This window comes from Patella vulgata, chromosome 3, assembly GCF_932274485.2.
Source record: "Patella vulgata chromosome 3, xgPatVulg1.2, whole genome shotgun sequence".
NCBI classification, from domain to species: Eukaryota; Metazoa; Mollusca; class Gastropoda; family Patellidae; genus Patella; species Patella vulgata.
The window spans coordinates 84,411,833-84,435,230 of record NC_065881.2 but is presented as its reverse complement, the minus strand read 5'-3'; the positions used below and the strand labels follow the sequence as shown (position 1 = coordinate 84,435,230).

The 23,398-nt window shown below is 35.6% G+C and overlaps 1 long non-coding RNA gene across 1 annotated transcript; it reads left to right on the top strand.

Annotated features, from left to right (window-relative positions):
• Window positions 1-10,564: 10,564 nt before the first annotated feature.
• On the top strand, window positions 10,565-22,949 carry LOC126816510 (uncharacterized). The gene is made up of 3 exons (XR_007678432.1): window positions 10,565-10,727; window positions 22,049-22,264; window positions 22,895-22,949. It is a non-coding gene; the product is annotated as an uncharacterized LOC126816510 (long non-coding RNA).
• The last annotated feature ends 449 nt before the right edge of the window (window positions 22,950-23,398 follow it).

Here is a 23,398-nt window from a genome sequence, read left to right as displayed (position 1 = left end):
TAAGATTGTGTGAAACTGAACCATGTGCCAGTATTCTACTCTGATAAGACAGTTCGCGCTAGGTTTTCTCTTTTGAATATGATATACAACCAATTAATTATGCATAAATTGGTTACCATGGTAAACAACAAAATTATTTTTATTTGGCGGATTAAAAAATATTGTAGCAGAAACAAATTAAGATGTGCAAAATGATCTTTTGCACCAAAATTCATATTTAAAATATGGAACCAGGCCATTGTAATTATGGTCATAACACAGTCAAAGAGAAGTATCATGGATTTCGGTAAATTTTAGAAAAACCGAAACAAAAATATATTACTAAAGGAATATGTTGATGAAATTTTGTACAAGAAAATGAAATGAAATGGGGTTTAACGCCCTACTGTTCTGCTCCAAACCGCGCTAATGAAGACGGGCATACGTCATGCAGTGTGCTATGAGGGAAATTTTGCCCGGACAGCGGCACTACTGCCTACTCTTATATATCGAATTCATTCCAACTGTCAAGGGATCTTTAACGTGCACGCACGCCAATGTGTACACGGGACCTCGGTTTATCGCCCCATCCGAACGACTAGACGGCTGTCCTTGTCAGGAAATTTTGTACAAATGTTTGGTACCCCACACATTATATGCACAAAATTTCATCTTGATATATGCAATAGTAATATGCGTTGCTATGATATTCATTTTGGCTGTTTAAAAGGGCAAATTTATCATTTTTTCAATTTGGCAGCACCGCAGCTATGGAAACTTCGGATGGCCATAACCCAGTCAATATTTTTGTGATTTGCATATTTTATATATCAATAGGAAGTTGTTTCAGACCCCTTTCAGAAAAGCATTAAATCACAGTTTTTAAAAATAAGAACATGTAACTGATCTTGTAGTGACGGGTCACATATTACTAATTCTATATCTGGTGAATAACGAACAACAAACTAGCTCGTTGTTCGTTATATTATTTGCCAATATGAAACAGCTCGTCATTCAGGTAGAAAGATAGCTTGTTAGAATCGGTAACACTTTGCAGTGTTATAACCCAATTAGGCTCATAATAAAATACTCCTAGCGTATAAAAGTGCTTTACTATATTAATACATGTAATTCCATCTTTGGTGGGGGGGGGGATCACGTGGGTAAGACGCTGGCTCGCTAGCCCGGAGGTCGGGTGTTCGATCCCTGCATTGGCCGAGAAAGTTCATCCAGATTTTCTGGCGTGGTTTCCCCATGTCAGTGATGCAGGACGGAGGGCCTGACAAGGACAGCTGTCTAGTCCTTCGGATGAGACAACAAACCGAGGTCCCGTGTATACATTGGAATGCACGTAAAAGATCCCTTGGCAGTTGGAATTTGATATAAGAGTAGGCGATAGTGCCGCTGCCCGGGCAAAATTTCCCTCATAGCACACTGTATGACGTATGCCCGTCTTGATTAGCCCTGTATAGGAGCAGAACATTAGGACGTTAAACCCCATTTCATTTCATTTTATTTCATTTTCATCTCTGGTGAATAACGAGCAACCGACCACAAGCTATCGCCAGTACAGTATTATTCTGAAATCGTTTCAACTAACATTTAAAAACTATAACACCCCATATCAACACAAAACCCAATACTAACCCTACCTCTCTCACAACGGAAACCCAACCCTTGTTGTTATATAATGAAATACCCTCAATAATTAGGCCTATTCCATTTTCCCTGATATCTAACCTTACGGCGCTGGGCATACTACAAATGGTTCATCAATGTCCGAACTGACGACACAAGTTTAGAAGTTTTTCTTAAATTTTCACAAGTTTGGAAGTCTGCCACACAGAAACAATACGAAACGAATTCGGGCGGAAGGGAGCATTACTTATAGTGTTAAATTTGATCATTAAGACCCTAACTAAATAATTTCAGTTGAAAGGTATCCGCATGTGATAGTGTTAAATTAGATCATTCAGGCCCTAACTAAATAATTTCAATTGAAAGGTATCCGCGTGTGATTATTTAAAGACTTACCCGTGACTTGGTTATACTCTTCGTTGACATCAAACAAAATATAATTATCTTCAAAATATATCAAAGTTAATCAAATCATAAACTTTGAGATATATCACATTGGTAGCAGTTTTCACTCATCATTCTAAATGCTGGCTGCGCGCACCTGTCTGTAGAATAAAACATAACAATTTTAAAGATATATTGTGACAATTCGTGGATCGATAACAAACAGTCCTATGATACGTCGAGTTTGTTCCAATACATTATCAGCTTTTAATTTATGCGCAGGTGAGCAACTGTTTAAAAATAAGTATAGCACACATCTGAAAAGTCCTCGATTCTGATTGGCGGAAATTCACTATCTACTGGAATATACCACCCCTCCATTCTAGTCCTGGGAAGATTCACGGCGAAATAACACAATTACTGAGTACAATGTTTCCAGTAACTATCGCTGCCTTTTAGGCCAATCTTTCACAATATTTAATCCAACACTGGTAACGACGGGCCAAGGCCTTCCTTGTTTAAATGTCAGTATGTTTAAATAATCCTTGTAGCTTACATTTGTCAGATCTCCTTGAAGTATATGTTCCTAAAAGAAATCTCATATCTTCAGTGGACCAATGCTTGTACTTTTTGTTCAGGCCATAACATGACACATGGCCTACAATATACTTAAACAGTAATTTGAATGAATGAATGAAATGTAGCTTTATGGCACGCCAGCTCCAACTGGGATATATTGCTCAAAATATTTTGTGATAACTTTGAGGCAAATTTACAGGAGCTAAATCGCTAGTATTTGGCACCTAGTAATGGACACAAATGGGTTGCAACGCATACAATACAGGTCCTCTGGTTTCCTCCCACTGCTGAAGACCCCTACGTGCAAACGAATTATTGAAATAAAATTGAACCATGTTTTAGTTCCGAAAGACATAGTTTGTGTCGAGTGGACGTTAAACACCAGTTCTCTCTCTCTCTTTATCTCTACTTACACTTGTCAATATATTTTCTTCTATATCACCACTAAATATAGGTAAATATAATGGATATGCATCTACTACGATGACCAGCTAAATATAGGTAAATATAATGGATATGCATCTACTACGATGACTGGTTAGAGTGCATCAAATTTCCCACTATCAATATTTTGTATCGGCCAGGTGATTTGATTATGAAACTGGACGAAAAAAACAATAATGTAAACATTTCATTGAAAATGGGTAATATTTACAGGGTCAACATCAACTTTTAACACAATCTGATTAAAATACGTTTCGTTTTTTTATTCTTTCTATGGCCTCTACTACATGAAGATCTGACCAGTTTTAGTGGAAGGACGCGTCAGGGGCCATTCGAGCTGCCTTTGAACCTATGACGTCAGAAATGAAATGAAATGTTGTTTAATGGCACGTCAGCTCCAACCGGGCTATATTACGCCAAACATATGCTGAATCTATCGAGACAAATTAAAACAATATCACATAATTGAATTTATATATGTAAATAAAAACAAACATCACAGAAAATATATTAATTAAAAATAAATATAACAAATCTTTTACATATATAAATATTTAAAACGATATACATGATTAAATATATACAATTAAAATTGAGAATAAAAGTTTGTCTCTTTTAAAAATGTTATTACTTTATCATATAGCTCCGGTTGAGCAAATAGCTGGCGTAATGACTGGCAACGGTAGTATTTAGATCTAATATACTTGAGATGTTTGCACTCAATCAAGATGTGTTTTACTGTCAAAGGAACATGACAGCGAACACAATGACGTCAGATATCAGCATTGATGTTTCTAGTCGGATACCCACAGTTCGGCGCATCGCACGCGAAGAACTCGCTGCGACAGATCGTTTCATTGGCTAAAGTCTCACATCAACCATGTCCTAGTGTAGTAAAGACAACTAAAAAAACGAAACGAAATAGTATCTGTGTTTTAATCAGATTGCTTTTTAAAACTTTCGATGTTTCCACGTGACATTTATGAACTAAATGTAACATTACAATAAAAAAGACAACTGACAACGATTTGATATTTAAACGATTTTTTAAGGTTTACTTTTCATAGAAAAAAAATAATTGATACATCGTAAGTGAAATGTACCTAAATGCCCCACATAAATATGAGAAAACTTCCATTAACGACAGTATCATTTGGTACAATATAGAAAGAAAAATGAATCATCATATGATGAAATGAAATGGGGTTCACACCCTACTGTTCTGCTCCGAACTGGGCTAATGAAGACGGGCATACGACAGTTTGCTATGAGGGAAATTTTGCCCGGACATCGGCCTACTCTTATATCGAATTTAAACTGTCAAGGGATCTTTTATGTGCACGCCAATGTGTACACGGGACCTCGGGTTTTCGTCCCATCCGAACAACTAGACAGCTGTCCTTGTCAGGCCCTCCGTCCTGCATCACTGACAAGAGGGAATGCAGGGATCGAACACCCGACCTCCAGGCTAGCGAGCCAGCGTCTTACCCACTTAGCCACGTGATCCCCCGAGAGAGAGAGAGAGAGAGAGAGACGGCTTAACGTCCACTCGACACAAACTAGGTCATTTCGGGACTAACACACTGTTCAATTTTATTTCCATAATTCGCGTGCGCATATGGTCTTTAGCAGTGAGAGGAAACGGGGGGGGGGGCGGAAGAAAACCCACGAGGTTGGACAGGCGACCCTACTCCTTGTCACGTACAACCCGGCAACCGAAACCACTCAATGACAGACTTTATGGTACAGCGCGCACGTGCTAACCATTCAGTCATCCAACCCCCCTATTATCAAATAATAGCGATCTAATAAAAGATGAAAGTGTAACTGTTGAAAGTGTAGACCTCATGGAATCTGTATGCCTATAATGTTATGTGTGGTTTAATGGTCGAGAGCGAGACATTAAGTAACATATTGAAACAACACGAGTGACTAGTGATGTAAGCTCGAGGCCATTAAACAACTTAAAATACAGACACTCGCACGTGCTTTGCCCATCTTCATTAGCCCAGTTCGGAGCAGAACAGTAGGACGTTAAACCCCATTTCATTTCTTTTCATTTCCCTCTCTCTATCTCCCCCTCTCTCTCTCTATTTGATAATAGAAAAGTGTTTGCTGATCTCAAAGACATATTATCTGGTATATTATTGATGAATAGGGCATAGTAACCGCTAACTTGGTTATTTGAAGGTGTGGTGAGTTATGACTGGGCATTAGTCATTAAACACATATTGAACTATAACTCCTTGATTGACTTAAGAGATACCATTCCAATAAAAGCTATGAGCGACACAGTGGGTGGACATACAGAGCAAATGTGGACACTCTTGGGGTTACTTCCCTTTATTTGGGGGGGGGGGGCGAATATTTAGAACGTACGCGCTGTATCATAAGGCCTGTCACTGAGTCAACTGGCGTGGTTTCCAATCCCCAGTTGTAAGGAGTAGCGTAGCCTGTCCAACCTCGTGGGTTTTCTCCTGGTCCTCTGGTTTCCCCCCACTGCTAAAGACCCCTACGCGCAAGCGAATTATTGAAATAAAATTAAACCATATGTTAGTTCCGAAATGACCTAGTTTGTGTCGAGTCAACGTTAAACCCCATTTTCTTTTTGATCTCGCAGAAACAAAAAACTCAGACAGATCGAGTGAGAAACGCAGTATATATATATATTTATATATATTTCTCACTCGACGCAGTATATATATATATATATATATATATATATATATATATATATATATATATATATATATATATATATATATATACTGCGTTTCTCACTCGATCCTGTCTATACTTCTTCACGCTTCATAAAGTTGGATTTTTCTACTTGATTGCAATAACGCATTATCCAAATTATGATACATGGGTGATTTGGTTACATGTTGTAAAAACAGAAGGTTGAAATAAGTTGTTAAAAGGGATGGTGAAATATTAAGGTAATTCCATCCACCTGTGACTATAAAATCTGTTATCAAAGAAACGTTGTCACCTAGGGAATCTAAAATTCATTATATAAATTTTTGCCAATATAATAAATGAGTTACATTAATATGAGCCACTTAGTTTCCACTTCGCCATGGATTATGATTTTGTCAATAAAATAAATGAGTTAGACTAACAAATAGATGATTCCAGATCAGTGTGTGTGAAATCAACCAGTTTAATTGAACATCCCTCTGTCATTGGGGGAGGGGTGGAGATACCATTGAGCCATTGAGTCAAGCGGCATGGATTCGATTCCCCGCCTGTACGTGACAAGGAGTAGGGTCGCCTGTCCAATCTCGTGGGTTTTTCTCCGGGTCCTCCGGTTTCCTCCCCCAGTTAAAGACGCCTACGCGCAAGCGAATTATTGAAATAAAATTGAACCATATGTTAGTCCCGAAATAACCTAGTTGGTGTCGAGTGGACGTTAAGTCCCATTTATGTCCCTCCCCTAGGTCTTCTAGGTCATTTACTTTGTTCAGAAGTACACAGTTGCGGGCGCGTAAACATGAAAGTGATTTACGAAGCGTAAGTTGACTTTTTAGGTGTATTTGTCTGGTTTTCGTGTTAAATTGCAATGTAATTACGAATTTGAAATTCGATATCAGTTATAACTGAACACTGCCCATATAAGATGGTAATTTAATTCAAGCTCGATCGGTTGACAAAAGTAATAATATTATCCGAACTGACTTTTACTTTAGTAGCCCCCAATGTTTGGATATCAATTGCCAAAGCCTGATTTATCCCAACTTCCATTACCTCGAGGGGTCAATGCTCGCTTGATCATCTTGAATTTGTTGAAGACCATAAAACTGGCTTGTTTTATATTCGAATTGCCGGAGATAATACTGTTCGTTGTCCGTCAGTTCGTTTTTGTGGTCTTGGATTAAGTTATTTATTACGCCGATTGTTCGTTTATTATGGTTCGAATCTATAGTTGTATATAGCCGTTTGTCATTAAGTATTTTAAGGACGTTTGTCTCATATTCCAAATTCATAATGATGACACCCAACTTATCGCTTTCTTTAATAAAGATCGTGTTGTTAGATTTCAAAGAATTGATAGCACACTCTTCCTCCTTAGGCACATTTGATTTTGCGTTTCGGTTTATAGGCTGTGGCAACATCGGTAAGTAGTCGATGAAATTGTCCAGTGTGACTTTTTTTCCTCACAATATCCTCTGGCACAGTTTCATCCGTTTCACTGCAACATTCCTTAAGTGGTAACTTCTTGCAGAAATCGTTGATATCACACTGTAATTCCTGTATATTGGATCTAGGCGTGGGTGTGAATTTAGGCCTTTCTGAAGGAGGTTTATCTCGTGAAGATTTAAGACTACAGATGATTCATTTGTTATCTTGGTGTACTGGTTCTCGCGATTTGGTATTGCGGGTATTTTTCTTTTCATCATGCCATCGACGTTCATTTTATGAAAAGGGAAAAATTGGAATTTTACATGTAGGTGTTTTGCACATCTAAAGATATATCTATTTACAAATACGGGTCCATTTTAATTTTACAATTCCGTCGATGGTTGCATACTCTATCCCTCAGATGTGTGCCTGTCTCTCCGATGTAAAAATATCGCCAAATATTACAAGTCAAGAGATATATTGTCGTTGACGCTTAATGTAAAGTTATGAAAAATATATATTTGTAATTTGGATTATATATTTCGCAACATTTACATCGAAGATCCGGGCATTTACATATGTACAAATATATGCAAGGAGCATTTTATATTAGGTCAGGTAGCGAGACAAATTCCTCACTGCTGACAAACACTGCCCCACTACTTAGTAAAACAAATGAAAGTAGGGGGGGGGGGCAATAACCGATGATGTTAAATGAATACCATACGCTGTTGGTACTATTTGATATTTGAGAGCAGAAAAATAGCATATTTAGGAAATCATTCAAGATGCATTAAGTAATATATTTGGACAAAGAATGGTCCATTCTCGCTATTACCAAAATAGATAATGCAAAGAGAGTATATTCAAAATTTCATTCAAATTTTCCAAGATATCACTGTTTGAAGTTTCGATAAGATATGGCATAAATTGTATATTATCGCAACAACAGTACTAGTTAGCTATTCGAGACTCGTTCGCCATTTTTCGATTAAATCATTGAATGATCACACCTTTCTAATCTACTTAAAATCGGAGCCATTCGATGCCTCAGGTGGTTGATTATTTGCTTGTCATGTTGATAAATGTTTCTATAACATTTTTATCCAAAATAAAGGCCTGCAATTGGGAGATTCAGTTCTTACCCAATTGGTCTTCAAACTTGTAACATAAAGTACGGGGTCTACACATCCAAAAACTGATATAAGTTATGCCGAAATTCAAAACGTGTTTTCATGTCCAGCGGGAGGCCATGTCTCCGTTTCAGATATTTTAGAAGGTTATGTAAACATTGTTCCTACACAATCTAAGATCAATGTCGATATAGCCAAATATACACAAATGTACAACACACTTTTTTTTAAATATGTACAGTTCTAGAATGGGAAATGGTGTCACGTGCTGTCGAGGGAGTAAGTAATCACTGGTTCGAGCACAACACCCGTAAAATGTAAATAATATTAGCACGTGTATTAAAATAACGAACCGTGAAGTTTTGGCCTTTAATTGTACAATAACAAGGATTCAAAATTTATATTCAATATAACATTTAAAGACCAAAATCATTTAGTGTGTCAATAAATGAAATGGAATTTAACGTCCTACTGTTCTTTTTTTCAATACGAAAACGACATTTAATAGCTAAAACCATTTACTTTCGATACAAAAATGGCATTCAATACGAAAATCCACTTGGTGCAGATGTTGTAATGTGGTCAAAACAAACTGATTATACAGTTTCTTTCAGGTAATGAAATTAAGTCCAAAAAATCTGAATAAGGCACATCATAACAATCATCACAGCAACTGAAAAAGAGAACATAATTTACATTACACTAGCTAAATATACTATATCGTACCTATCAATGTCAAATTATTTGGTTATGTATTTAAAATATTCAATGTTTACACCATATTATGTATTGTGCATTTAATTATGTGTACACCCATGTACATATGTACTATCAATAGAGAAGGGCTTTGCATAGGCTGTCTGTTCCCAAATCCAATTGAGATATCCTAAATCAAATATGGTTCTTAAGAAAAAAAAGTTCGTAGAAATACAAACAGTATTTGACCGAGGTTTGAATTCCTGTCACGTGTTTGTTTGTTTTTATACTATTATTCAAGTGATAGAAAATGAATTATAATGTTTTCTTTTCTAATTTCCTTTATTGGTCGATTTGATAAAATCACCATACCTAATATTTAGTAAAGAACATCTTTATGATTGGCAAATGAGGGACAAGGAAGTACAATTATTTCGAAGGAAGGGCAATAACTCTGCTAATAATCTTCGTCTTAATTTTCTATATATTCCTAGCTCGAATACACTATTTTGCCTATAACGTTTTTTAGGACTTCGAATTCTGTCTTATGGTTTGGATTGTTCGTACTTGGTTTTATTTTATATTAAAATATTTAAGTTAAAATAAGGCCAACAAATTTGAGTAAATTCTTAACGTAAATCTGAGAATGCTTTGAGAACTCCGAGCCTGATCTATATCGTGTTCACAAGCTTTAACGAAATCGGATAAAAACTGTAGTCTCTATCACATACACGGGGATTTCGAAACAGGGAAATTAACTCTGTTATGGAAATCCGTCCTCTCACAAACCCAATGCTTCACTCCTAATGATTCACATCCGCTCATGATTCCAATGCTTCTTACCACATTTGATAGACAGGGTTCGACCTAGAATGTTTTACGCCGAGTTTGAAAACGATCCGTCAAACTGTAGCCTCTATCACGTTAACAAACTATTTGTTGACAGCCGCACGGACCGGGTGACGACTACAATATACGTAGTTTTTGGCAGATGCAAATCCTAAAAATATAATCCATAGATATGGCGTTTTCATCAATAATACATAGCTTTTTACGTGGTTTGAATATAAGCGTCATTTAATGGAATTGTCAGTAGAACTTCAAACATCAAAGATATCAATTAACTGTCCCCAATTTGCTTTTATACAAGCCACGCACAATTACTATCTTACTCAACCGACATAAAGAAACTTTCGAAACAATTAAAGCTTTTAAAAGTCACACACAATTTCTATCTTACTCAACCGACATAAAGAAACTTTTGAAACAATTAAAGCTTTTACCAGCCATACATAATTACTATCCTACTTAACTGAAATAAAGAAACTTTCGAAACAATTAAAGCTCTTGTAGAGGTATTAAAGTTGTATGTCATTTTAACAACCAAGTGTAGCCACTATCTAAATTAAAACTGTTCATTACCTGCACAAAATTCCACTCTTTACGTTTATTGGACGAATGTCGACCAATCATATTTCAGTATCGTATTGTTTCAGTAATTATCTGTTCATTTATCGTTAATATATATCACAAATCGTTTTAACCCCTGTCAGTGATATCATTCTAGGAAGAGACAACCGGTAAACAAACCAGTAACCCATGTGGAATCATTGTATTTTAAAAACGACTTTACTGACTTCCACTGTGGATGTGTTCCGATGTCCAAGGTGATGATCTGATGTTTTGTTATTTACTGAAATATTCAACTATGTTATAGATTTTACATTACCGCGGAATATTCCAGGTTTATTGGTAAGTTAAATAATCAAATTTTACTATTTTCTATACTGTGTATTATTAAGTTTCCGTTGTGACGAACGGGGTTGTTTTATGGAGGTCTTTTCTATGACGATAACCTTTTGTTGCATGTGACTTTAAACCCCATTTAATTTGTTGTACGATTGTATTTTTACCGACGATTCATCAATCTGATTAAAACACAGATCCTATTTCGTTTCGTTTTTTAAAGTTCAAAATTTCGTTTTACCTGTCTTTACTACATTAGGATCTGGAAGAGTTGTTATCATTGACGTGTTCTGAATGGTGTTCTGAATTAGCCAATGAAACGGTCTGTTACGGCGAGCTTTAGGCGTGTTTGCACGCAACTGTGGGTAATCCACTTGCAACATCAATGCTGATTGGTTAATCAAATGTCTGACGGCATAGGTCAAAAGCCGCTCGTATGACACCTGACGCGATCTTTCACTACACCCGGTCAGATATTCATGTAGTGTAGGCCATCGAAAGTATAAAAAAACGAAACGAAATATAGATCTGGGTCCGTATTCAAAGGTTTTCTTAAAGTTAAGTAAAAATACTTAATTTTTCCACTTAACCAAGTGTCTTACCTTAAAGGGACAATAACACTCTTGCTGGCTTGAAAGCTCCAGAAAATAAATAATATCTTTATCTAAGTACTAGATGTTTAAGTGTCCTACCTGTTGTGTAAATTATCCATTACACCCTATTTTACTTGTCCAGAGGGTTCGAAAATATTTTTAAATCGAAGTTTCATTTGAAAAGGTTTACGTTAGACGTTTCAAACCATTATGTTGAATTTTTGAAAAATTTTAAATAAGGTGTCTTAAGATGAAATTTGTATCATCAATAAATTGAAATATTCTAAAATAGTACAATTTGTTGACCAGAATAAAGATTGGGACATATTATTCAGTTACAACAAGAGTGGTATTGAGCCTTTAAATTGGTATTCAAAGGCTCTATTTTATACTAGCCAAAAAGCATGAATTTCTAACTTATGGAATAACCTCCACTGCCAAAAATCACGAATTACTCACGTCGCACGCAAGTTATGTCCCCTTAAAAGTACTGCACTATACTAAATTATATTAAAATCTTAGTTGTCATTACTAAAAAAATGTTTGTCGAAATATTATATGGTACGCATCTGTTACCGGAATAGCTGAATTCGTATAGATGATTTTCAAAAAAAAACAAAATTAGATTTCAATAGCAGTTATCGAATAGTGGTAGTATAATGATGGACATTGTAAACTTTATTATAACGAATAGCAAATAACATATTAGCAATACGCAGGGCTAATGGCTTTAAAGTTAAACTGAACAAATCATTCAGTCCTGTTTATCAATCTATCATTTGAGAAATTCATAGAAATTGTGTCAGTTCCTAAACTTTAGAATCCCAAAGGCTTGGCCATGACGGTCCATTGTAAATCATTTGTGGCACGCCTCGGTCAGCAGTCATCATCATATACCATACTGCACGCAGCGACCCATCTACGTCATACTTCCCAGAATGTGACACTGCACTGATTATCCGCCATTTAAAACGCTCATGTGATCATTTTGGGGCGGGACTCGAGACCGCTTTGTTTAGACAACAGAGTAAAAATAACCCACGCACGTGTGTTTTATGTAAACACGGCATGTCGCTGACACTCGCGTAAAAGCGATATATAATATGTGCTATGGGTAATATTGCAATAAATTCTTTACCATTGTAAACTGTCTTTAGAGTTTCAATCTGTTTATCTTTCAAAACAAGGTTAGATACTCCTAAATTTGTTTTCGCAAATAAAACCGCCTCTGTGAAATTATGTTTCATGGGCGCTGCCATATTGAATAATTAGAGGACTATTTTGTGATTCGGCTTTGATTAGTTTGACATTTTTCATACACACAGCGGCTAAATAAACATATTAAATTTCATTCAATATGACAATAGAAGAGAAATAAATACTTCAAATATGTATATGGGAATGAACTGTAAAAAATAAACCATTCCTTGCCTCTCGCGGTAGTAATATTTTCTGCAATCTACAATTGAATGTCATCGCAATGTCAAATTTAAAAATAAATTTAACGCATCAAACTTTATTATATGACAGTCATGGCAAACATGATTGATTAAGCAATACGAACATGATAGTAACCATTTCGGTGGTAGTAACCTTTACACTATTATGTCTCTAAAAAATCAAAGCTGATGATGGAAAAAAAACAACGTTGGATGCCAGCTACGCTCAGCGGCATTGTCTTTGTTTCAATCTTAGTTACTAACTTTTAAAATCGCCATTACGGCATTGTGTGCTCCGGTCAAAAGAAGTCATTATAATCTCACTTAACTTTAAGGTACCTCCCATAGGTCACTTTAAGTTAAGTGCATTTTTCTCATTTAAACTGGCCTTTGAATACCACTAAAAGATTAAACACTTATAAGTTAAGGCAGCTTAACTTTAAGGGAAAATTCGATACTTAACTGCCTTTGAATACCACTTACCCTTAACTTACAGGAAGTTACGTATGTTTCAAGTATATATAGCTAAGTCCGTAACTCAATATCATCCAAAATCTTCGACATTGAAAACACGAATTGTTTGGCAATTTAAATCAGCGTTGATGTTGTGACCTTACCTGGAAAAGATGGGCGTCTGATATTCAATATTTGAGACAAAAAAAAACAAAACATTTTACAATTGGTACACGAATCGTGTAGGTGTACCATAATGCGTTTCAGCGTCATTTGTAACAAGGTGCTCAAAGAATGAGGCTAGACATATTCCACAACTCATGTCAAATGGAGATGCCATATTCTTATTCGCAGAGCATGCGCAATAAATACTATCGGTATTGACTGGAATAACCAGACGCTAGAAGCTGTCTTTCGGTTGAGACTTCTGGCGTATTTCACCGATCATAACCGATGACAATTCATAGTAAAACGGAAACGATAGAATTTAAAACAGTTTATATAAATTCATATTACATTATTATATGTGTTGCGACCCATTTGTGCCAATTTCTAGGTCCAAAATATTAGCGATTTAGCTCCTTTAAGTGAAATCTAGTACTTAAGTGACTATCGTAGACTTCAGATATCCTTTGAATACGGACCCTGTATTTTAATCGGAATGATGGTTCATTGGATGACGACCAATTTATCTCACTTCCAATGTAATATTTATGTTCGAGTGTGTCCTTTTTTCAACTTGGCAAGATACAACATATAATTGTTCGGATGGTGGGAAATATAATGAAATGAAATTGGGTTTAACGTCCTCAGGTGGTACGAAACCCCATGGAAACTCGGAAACATTGACATGTACGTACAAAAACCTTTGGCAGTTTTAATTCGAAATAAGAGTAGATCGTAGCGCCGCTATCCGGGCAAAGTTTTCCTAATATCACACAACATGGTGTATGCCCATCATCATTAGCCCGAATTTAGCAGCAATCCATGACATTATTTTAATACTTTTCATTTCATGTTGTAGACAAAAACAACTAATTTAGGGGTTTGAGTACATGGTCCGTATTCAAAGGATACCTTAAGTCTAAGATAGTCACATAACTACTAGATTTCACTTTAATATACGTAACTTCCTGTAAGTTAAGGTTAAGTGGTATTAAAAGACAATGTTAAGTATCACATTTCCCCTTAAAGTTAAGCTGTCTTTAAGTAATATTCAAAGGTCAGTTTAAGTGTGAAAAATACACTTAACTGTAAGTGGCCCATGAGAGTGTACCTTAAAGTTAAGTGAAATTATAATGACTTCTTTTAACCGGATTACACAATGTAGTGACAGGCCAGTTGACAATTTTAAAAGTTAGCGGATTGGGATTGAAACAAAGACAATGTCGCGGGGCGTAGTTCTCCCCAAAACCTTTTTTTTAACATCAACTTTGATATGGTTGCTGATTGGTATATCATGTCGTGATATCGCCCTTCATGATTTCTCTTTGACAGGGATGCAGAACGGAGGGCCTGGTAAGGGATAACGTATAGTCGTTCGGATGAGACGAAAAACCGACGCCCCGTGTACATATTGGCGTGCAGGTAAAAGACCCCCTGACAGTTGGAATTCAATAGAAGAGTAGGCCGTAGCGCCACTATCTGGGCAAAGTTTCCCCCACATCACACTGTATAACGTATGCCCGTCTTCATTAGCCCAGTTGGAGCAGAGCAGTAGGACCTTAAACCCCACTTCATTTCATTTTCCTACACCAATCCGACTATTGATGTTGTATCGCCATAATAGTCTATAAGGTTACTACCACCGAGATGGTCAAGGATTTTGTTCTGATCAGTTATCATGTTCGTATTGCTTAATCATGTTTTTCATGACTGTCATATAATAAAGTTTGCTGCGTTAAATTCATTTGTAAATTTTTACATTGTGATGACATTCCATTTATACTGCCGCGATAAGCCATTCACGAATAATTCTCTGCTATTCATTCACATATACATAATTGAAGTTAGCTGCGGATTGAGAATAGTATTGAGTGCAACTTGTTCTTGTCTTCGTTCGTGTATACATTTACAAATGATGATGATTGCTGGCCCAAGCGTGTCACCAATGATTTACATTTAATTTATTGTCTTACCTATTGCGTTTAGTCGGTAATATTTATTCGGGTAGAAATACGCCCAATGTACCTTCAACGCCAGGCCTTTCGGATTCTAAATTGTAGGCACTAACACAATTTCTATGAATTTGTCAAATGATAGATTGATAAACAACACTTAATGATTTGTACAATCCAACTAAAAAGCCAAAGGTCCTGCCATATAGCTAATATGTTGTTTTCTATCGCTATACGTTGTTAAAATAATAAAGTTTACAATATTCATCATTATAGCACCACTTTTCGAAAACTTCAATTGAAATTTATGGAAACGGAATTTTTTAAAAACATCTACTAAAACAACTGATCCGGCAACGGGTGCGTGCTATCATATTCATCATAAATTATAATCATACTATTTTCAAGCGTTACAATATGGTATTTCGACAAACATTTCCTAGTACATGTAATCATAACTAGAGTAGAATGGGGCTCTAAAGGGGACGTAACATGCGTGCAGCGTGAGTAATTTGTGGTTTTTGGCAGTGGAAGGTATTGAATAATTAATAATTCATGCTTTTGGGCTACTGTGGGTATTCCATATTTTAAGTGTGAAGTTATTCATATAGCCAAGTATATGTAAAATAAAGCCTTTGAATGCCGATTTAAGGTAAAAGACACTTGGTTAAGTGGGAAAATTAAGTATCTTAACTTTAGGAAAACCTTTGAAAACGGACCCTGGTCATTTTTTCTATGCTATGTTTTTAATCGGTAAGCTTGGTTTTAAGTGTGGCGTATGAATTATTTAATGACTTGGTTGCACACCATTTGTGAAAAGGGTTTAGTATGTATATTTCAAAGGATAATAAAACATATTTTTGATATTTAATACACGCCATCTCACATAATTTAAATTGAAAACAGTTTTCAGTTATTTCCTATTTGTTTTATTTACAGATTAGCAGGGATGTGCAACGGTTCTTCTAATATCGAATATCTCGATTATGAAGGAAATCATCATAAATTAACCAATCAAACAAACCGTACCATTGGCATGGTACCATGGGCATGATATCATAATAATAATAATAATATTTATTATTTAACCCCAATTACATCAACATAGATCTCAATAGGCGGTACAACATGATGTGAAAAACAATAGAATACCACAGAGCATCGTGAAAACAAAAATATAAGTATATTGAGAACATTTACGTTAAAAAGTAGATCCACAATTAAAAAAATATAACTCGATATAACGTCTAAGAACGAAACAGGAGTTTAAAATTGCTCAAATGACTCAAATATAATAATTAAAACTAAATATGCTATAATATGCTAAAAGGATGAGTTTTTAGTAGGGGATTTAAAAGATTCAAATGACGGTGCATTACGGATGTTTAAAGGTTGGCATTCCAATGATATTGGTTAACAAGAAGAGCAACATTGTGTGGACTCTGCTAACAAACATTATATGCACAGGCCTCTGATATTCCTGAATAGACATTATATGTTTGACAGTCCACATAATTCATTGATGTAGTTTGGTTAGGATCTAAATAAATAATAATAACGAGGTTTTATATAGAGTCTTCTCCATGTTGACACATGCTCAAAACGCTTTTAGTGATGGGTCTACTGGTAAAACAAACTGTCGAAACAGGAAAGTCTTTAGTGCGGATTTAAATTGATTAAAAGTCTGTTGATTCTTGATCTGTTGCGGAACTTCGTTCCATCATCTAGGACTAGCTGAACTGAAAGACTTATACCCACATGATTTTAAGTTATATCTTGGAACAAATAGTAACTGTTTATTTTGAGAGTGAAGTGATCTGTAGTCATATAAGAGTTCAGATAAATATTGAGGAGCTGCGTTATTATGACATTTATACACTAATGTTAGTATTTTGTATTTGAACCGATTCAACGTTTACACCATGTTTGCACAATTTCAAGATCTTCTGACAGTTTTTCTCATTCTATACCTGATGAACAAATTTAGTTGTAGTTGTCCCGTTTATTGGATGGGGTATACGCATGTTTTAGATGACGTGCTACCAAACACAGCAAACAAAATGGTGTCGACAAATTCAAAAATTGCGTGCATTCTTGCCTGTACAAATGAACCGCAGTGTGTAGCGGTTGCTTTTCACAAACAAAGAAAAGAATGCCATCTTTATACGAGGAATGCGAAAGAACTGACTACAGATCCGGACCCTGGTATGGCGGTTTTCGTGATGATTACTGGTAAGTTTTAATTCTGTTCTTGTAGATTACTCGCAAAATTTTATACTGTTCTTTTGTATTTTTGATAAGTTGTTATACTATTCACGTAGATTACTCGCAAGTTGTTATACTATTCACGTAGATTACTCGCAAGTTGTTATACTGCCCTTGTTGATTACTCACAAGTTTATATACTGTTCGTGTTGATTACTCGCAAGATTTTATACTGTTCTTTTGTATTTTTGATAAGTTGTTATACTATTCACGTAGATTACTCGCCAGTTGTTATACTATCCTTGTTGATTACTCACAAGTTTATATACTATTCACGTAGATTACTCGCAAGTTGTTATACTGTCCTTGTTGATTACTCACAAGTTTATATACTATTCACGTAGATTACTCGCAAGTTGTTATACTGTCCTTGTTGATTACTCACAAGTTTATATACTGTTCGTGTTGATTACTCGCAAGTTTTTATACCCTTCTCGTTGATTATTTGACTAGAAATAAAATGTGCAGAGGGTAAATGAAAAATAAATCTAAAATCAGATTCGACATGCTTTACTTGAATCAAACAAATTCTGATATTGCTATTTATTGATGGACTATTGTTTTACTATTACTGTTTTAAATTCTTCTACAATTTCCATCCACTCTTTTTCAACTTTTTTGTTTAGATCTATGGCTATTTATGAGTGGCATAGTTTATGGTTATGTTCCTTTTTCGAAACTTTGTTCTGTAGATCTAAGGTTGGTTATCGAATTCAAAGGCTGTATGTTATATTTTATAGTTGTACCCCTTTAGAATATAGAATATAAGTTATGTTATAGATTATATTGTGTAGTTGTACCCCTTTAGAATATAGAATATGAGTAATGTTATAGATTATATTTTGTAGTCACACCCCTTTAGAATGGAATATAAGTTATGTTATAGATTATATTTTGTAGTTATACTCCTTTAGAAAGGAATATAAGTTATGTTATAGATTATATTTTATAGTTATACCCCCTTTAGAATAGAATATTAGAATATAAATTATAGTTTTACCTCTTTAGAATATAGAATATAAGTTATGTTATAGTTTATATTTTGTAGTTATACCCCTGTAGAATAGAATACAAGTTATGTTATAGATTATATTTTGTAGTTATACCCCTTTAGAATGGAATATAAGTTATGTTATAGATTATATTTTATCGTTAAGCCGCTTTAGAATACACATAAGTTTATATTTTGTAGTTATACCCCTTTAGCAAAGAACAAACGTCATGTTATAGTTTATATGTTGTATGTAGAAAAGAATATAAGCTTCTTATCCAAACTTCATAGCTGGTTAATTTCCATGGCAGACTGTTCTCTGTAGATACTTATGATTGTATTGCTAAATGTATTCTGGTCACATAACTGATTCATTGCCATGACAGGCTGTTGGTTTACTGTTCTCTGTAAATGAACTGTGGAATAAAGGGAAATGAGCTATTTTAACTCACCATTAACAACATAACTTATAACCACGATTTAATTTGGTTTAATAAAATGTTCATAGGATGTCATATAGACACCGACCAATAGCCAACCTATTGAGATTCATCATCCTTGTCTTCACGCATATCCGTGTTTATTTCATTTCTTATATTTTGTATACGGTGAACAGTCCATATGCTGATTACTGTATTTTGCCTATATCGTTGTTTTATGGCTTCGAATTTTGTCTAATGGTTCGGATTGTTCGTACTTGGTTTTCTTTTATTTACAGATGGCAGTAATCTGGCTAGTCTAAACTCCCCATCAACAAGCTCTGTTGGTGTAGTACAACCAGCCACAGCAGCTTTAGATAACGACAATAATACCTGTTTTCAAACAGACCAATATGATTATCAACCTTGGTTCCTCCTGGATTTGATGGACACATTTCTAATTCGTTTTATAGTGGTTTACAACGAGGCTGAATACCGTAAGTACTGCGTGTTATACTTATCGTACGCATTTATGTGTCACATCCCAAATATATGTGTGTCATACTGGTTTACCGTAAGTATATATCTATCATACTGTTTTATTGTATGTATATATGTAGTTACTTTTTAAGGTATCAGCTCTACTCTCTACTACGTTACTGCCGCGTGATCTGTACAACTAATATGAAAATAAGGCTTTTCCCCCATCTCGGTTCTAAGGCTATTTTGGAATCCTTACCGTCTATTTTACACCGTGATTCTTTTTTAATCGCCAAAAGGAATCATTTTTTGTCACATCCGACACAAAGTTATAAAAAAAACAACACTACATGTATTTTCATGTAGAATTATGCGATACAAAAACAAAAACAACTCTCATTTGAATTGGTCGCCATTATCAAACTCACGCTCAACCAATATTCCAAATTTAGGAATAGAATTTTACCGTAAACGGTAAGGAATCCAAAATATCCCTAGAACCGGGATGGGGAAAGCCTTATTTTCATATCAGTTGTATAGAGCAGGCGGCAGTAACGTAGTGGAGAGCAGAGCCGATACTATACCTTACTAAAGTAACTAGTATATATGTGTCCTATATATGTAGGCTTATCGTACGCATTTATCGAAGTGTATATGTGTCATATTAGTTTATCGTAAGTATATAATTATATGTCATTCTGGGTTGCCGCGCCGTATGTATTTGTTATAACGAAGTATGTGACATATTGGTTTATTGTTCATATATATGTGTCCTACAGGTTTATTGTAAGTATATAATATGCGGCATACTGGTTTATCGTGAGCATAAATGTATCATTCTGCTTTATCTTGAGTATATGTGATACAAAGTTCTTCTTAAATTTGTCATACTGGTTTATCGTAAGCGTGTGTCATACTGTAAGTAAGTATATATCGCGCCAGTTACACCCACCAATGCAATATCAAGGCGCTAACTGTACACTGCAGTATATCATTTAAATCAACGTATTGTCGCATTTTGTTTAAACAATTCGATTCGAGTGAATTTGAAATTTTAAAAACTTATGGTATGCCGTCCCATAAGATCCCTGCATTATATGTGACATAATTATATATAACCGACATTTAGGTGCGCCTGGTTTTATGAAAATAGATTTAACATTTCTGCTTTTGTAGCTGTGCAAATCTTAGGCTAAGGTTGCAGTATAGTATATATGTAAATACATTATAGTCGTCATGTAGCTAGAGTTCGTAGAAATATACTTAATCTTTTAAATAAAAAGTGCAGTATGTTCAAATAAATCGAAACTAAAGAGGAATTTTCTCGGGAAACACAATAACCTCACCTACAACCTCTGCGGCTCCCGTTTTCTTTGCGATAATTACGTATCAGACGAGGGAAGAAATTAGACGACACTGAAAACACATGCAAGATGACACAGGCGAGTATTCCGATTGTCAATAAATTGTAAGTTAATACATTACAGCCCTGGTGTAGCTAGAATTATTACAAACATACTGAAAGTCTCATTGCGTCATGTTAGAACAAAAAGAAAACCGCTTGCTAGCCTGGAGGTCGGGTGTTCGATCCCTGCATTGGCCGAGAAAGGACAGCTGTCTAGTCGTTCGGATGGGACGAAAAACCGAGGTCCCGTGTACACATTGTCGTGCACGTAAAAGATTCCTTGGCAGATGGAATTCGATATAAGAGTTGGCCGTAGCGCCGCTGCCCGGGCAAAATTTCCCTCATAGCACACTTTATGGCGTATGCCCGTCTTCATTAGCCCAGTTTATGAGCAAAACAGTAGGACGTTAAACCACATTTGATTTCATTTCCTATTCTAAATCTGATTGAAGTCAGGAGATTATCTTAGCGTTGGTATTTTGATTTGGTTTCTTAATTAAATGTGACATAATGAATCTGGGTACATATAACATGGATTACATCGTGACAAATTTGTCATTTTAGTGAAAAATTATTCAAATTCAATCTGATTAGAATACAGATCTATATTTCGTTTCGTTTTTTTTATACTTTCGATGGCCTACATGAAGATCGTGACAAGTTATAGCGATAAGTCACGTCAGGGGTCAAAAGACCGACTTTTGACCTATGACGTCAGACATTTGATTAACCAATCAGCATTGATGTTACTAGTGGATTACCCACAGTTCCGGGCAAAAAAGGTCAAACAATCGATTCGACAGACCATTCGATTGGCTGACCCCTCATTTCAAGCAGAACACGAGTTAAATAACAAGTCTTCCAGATCCAAGTGTAGTAAAGACAAGTAAAGCGAAATTTTGAACTATAAAAACGAAACGAAATAGGATCTGTGTTTTAACCAGATTGATTCAAATCGTTACTTCAATGGCGGGTATTTAAACTGCATTATATTTCTAGCAATACACCACAATTTCTAGCGTTGATATTGCTTTCCTAATTAAATGTTAAATTGTCAATCTGGGTATTTATGAGCCATGAGAAATTTGAAATTTTAGCACAAAATGCAAATGACGCATCTTCACTTTAATGGTCGACCATTTAACAACATGTCTGTCTTTTCCAGCTGAACGCCTGCATGATGTTAATTATGAAGTCTATGATGCTGATCCAACAATAGGCAACTCTTCAGAATCTAATTGTTGTGCTTCGGTGGTTGATTACACTACAGGTAAAAACATCATCAGGTGTAATAAGGGCGTCCAAGGTAGATTTGTGAAGATTTCCATAGAAAAGTCCAATTTCTTAACTCTGTGTGAAGTGGAAATTTATGGCACCCTTGGTAAGTATTCCATATTATATATATTTATATGTGGGATCGAAAAAGAAAAGAAATGAAATGAAATGGGGTTTAACGACCTGCTGTTCTGCTCCGAACTGGACTAATGAAGACGGCCATACGCCATACAGTGTGCTATGAGGGGAATTTTGCCAGGACAGAGGCACTACGGCCTACTCTTATATCGAATTCCAACTGTCAAGGGATCTTTTACGGGCACGCCAATGTGTACACTAGACAGCTGTTCTTGCTAGGCCCTCTGTCCGGATCGAAAAAGACTACCATACCGATACGACGGAACTTTACAAGAGTTAGAATGTAAGATTGTTTCTCGTATGCCTGTTTTGGTATGCCCTACTGGTCTGCTCTGACTTGACTAATGAAAACGGACATACGTCATACAGTGTGCTATAGTCTTTTAACGAATTACAACTACCGTGATAACTGTCGTGTTATTAGAGACAAGCATATCAGAAGTTGTTTTATGTATTTAAGCCCTACCTTATAGTAACGAACAACTGATCAGTATCGATGAACTATTGATTAGGCTCTCCGATCGGTTAAATCTTCTGTATCATTAGTTCTGCAACAAAGTCCTTTATATTGATTGCGCATTTATAAACTTTGTTTTAGTGAATGGAACGAGTGACACCTGTAATCAAAGATATGAATGTAATAAATTACCAGGTAAGACGACCATATATATACATTTTACTTACTCTTTTAAACGTCATCATTTTAATTGGGATTAAAATACATATGTGACGTCATCCTTTGATGTCGGCGTGCCATTATTTCCAATAATGTACGGACAACTTGCCAATCGTACATTATCTATACTAGATGAAACATTGGACTCGCGTGACGTATTTTATTAAAAAGCACGTGCGGGATAGTGTCTGTATTTTAAGTTGTTTAATTGTCTCGAGCTAAAGAGAGAGAGAGAGAAATGGGGTTTAACGTCCACTCGACACAAACTAGGTCATTTCGGGACTAACATATGGTTTTATTTTATTTCAATAATTCGCTTGCGCGTATGGGTCTTTAGCAGTGGGAGGAAACCGGAGGACCCGGAGAAAACCCACGAGGTTGGACAGGCGACCCTACTCCTTGTCACGTACAACCGGGGATTCGAAA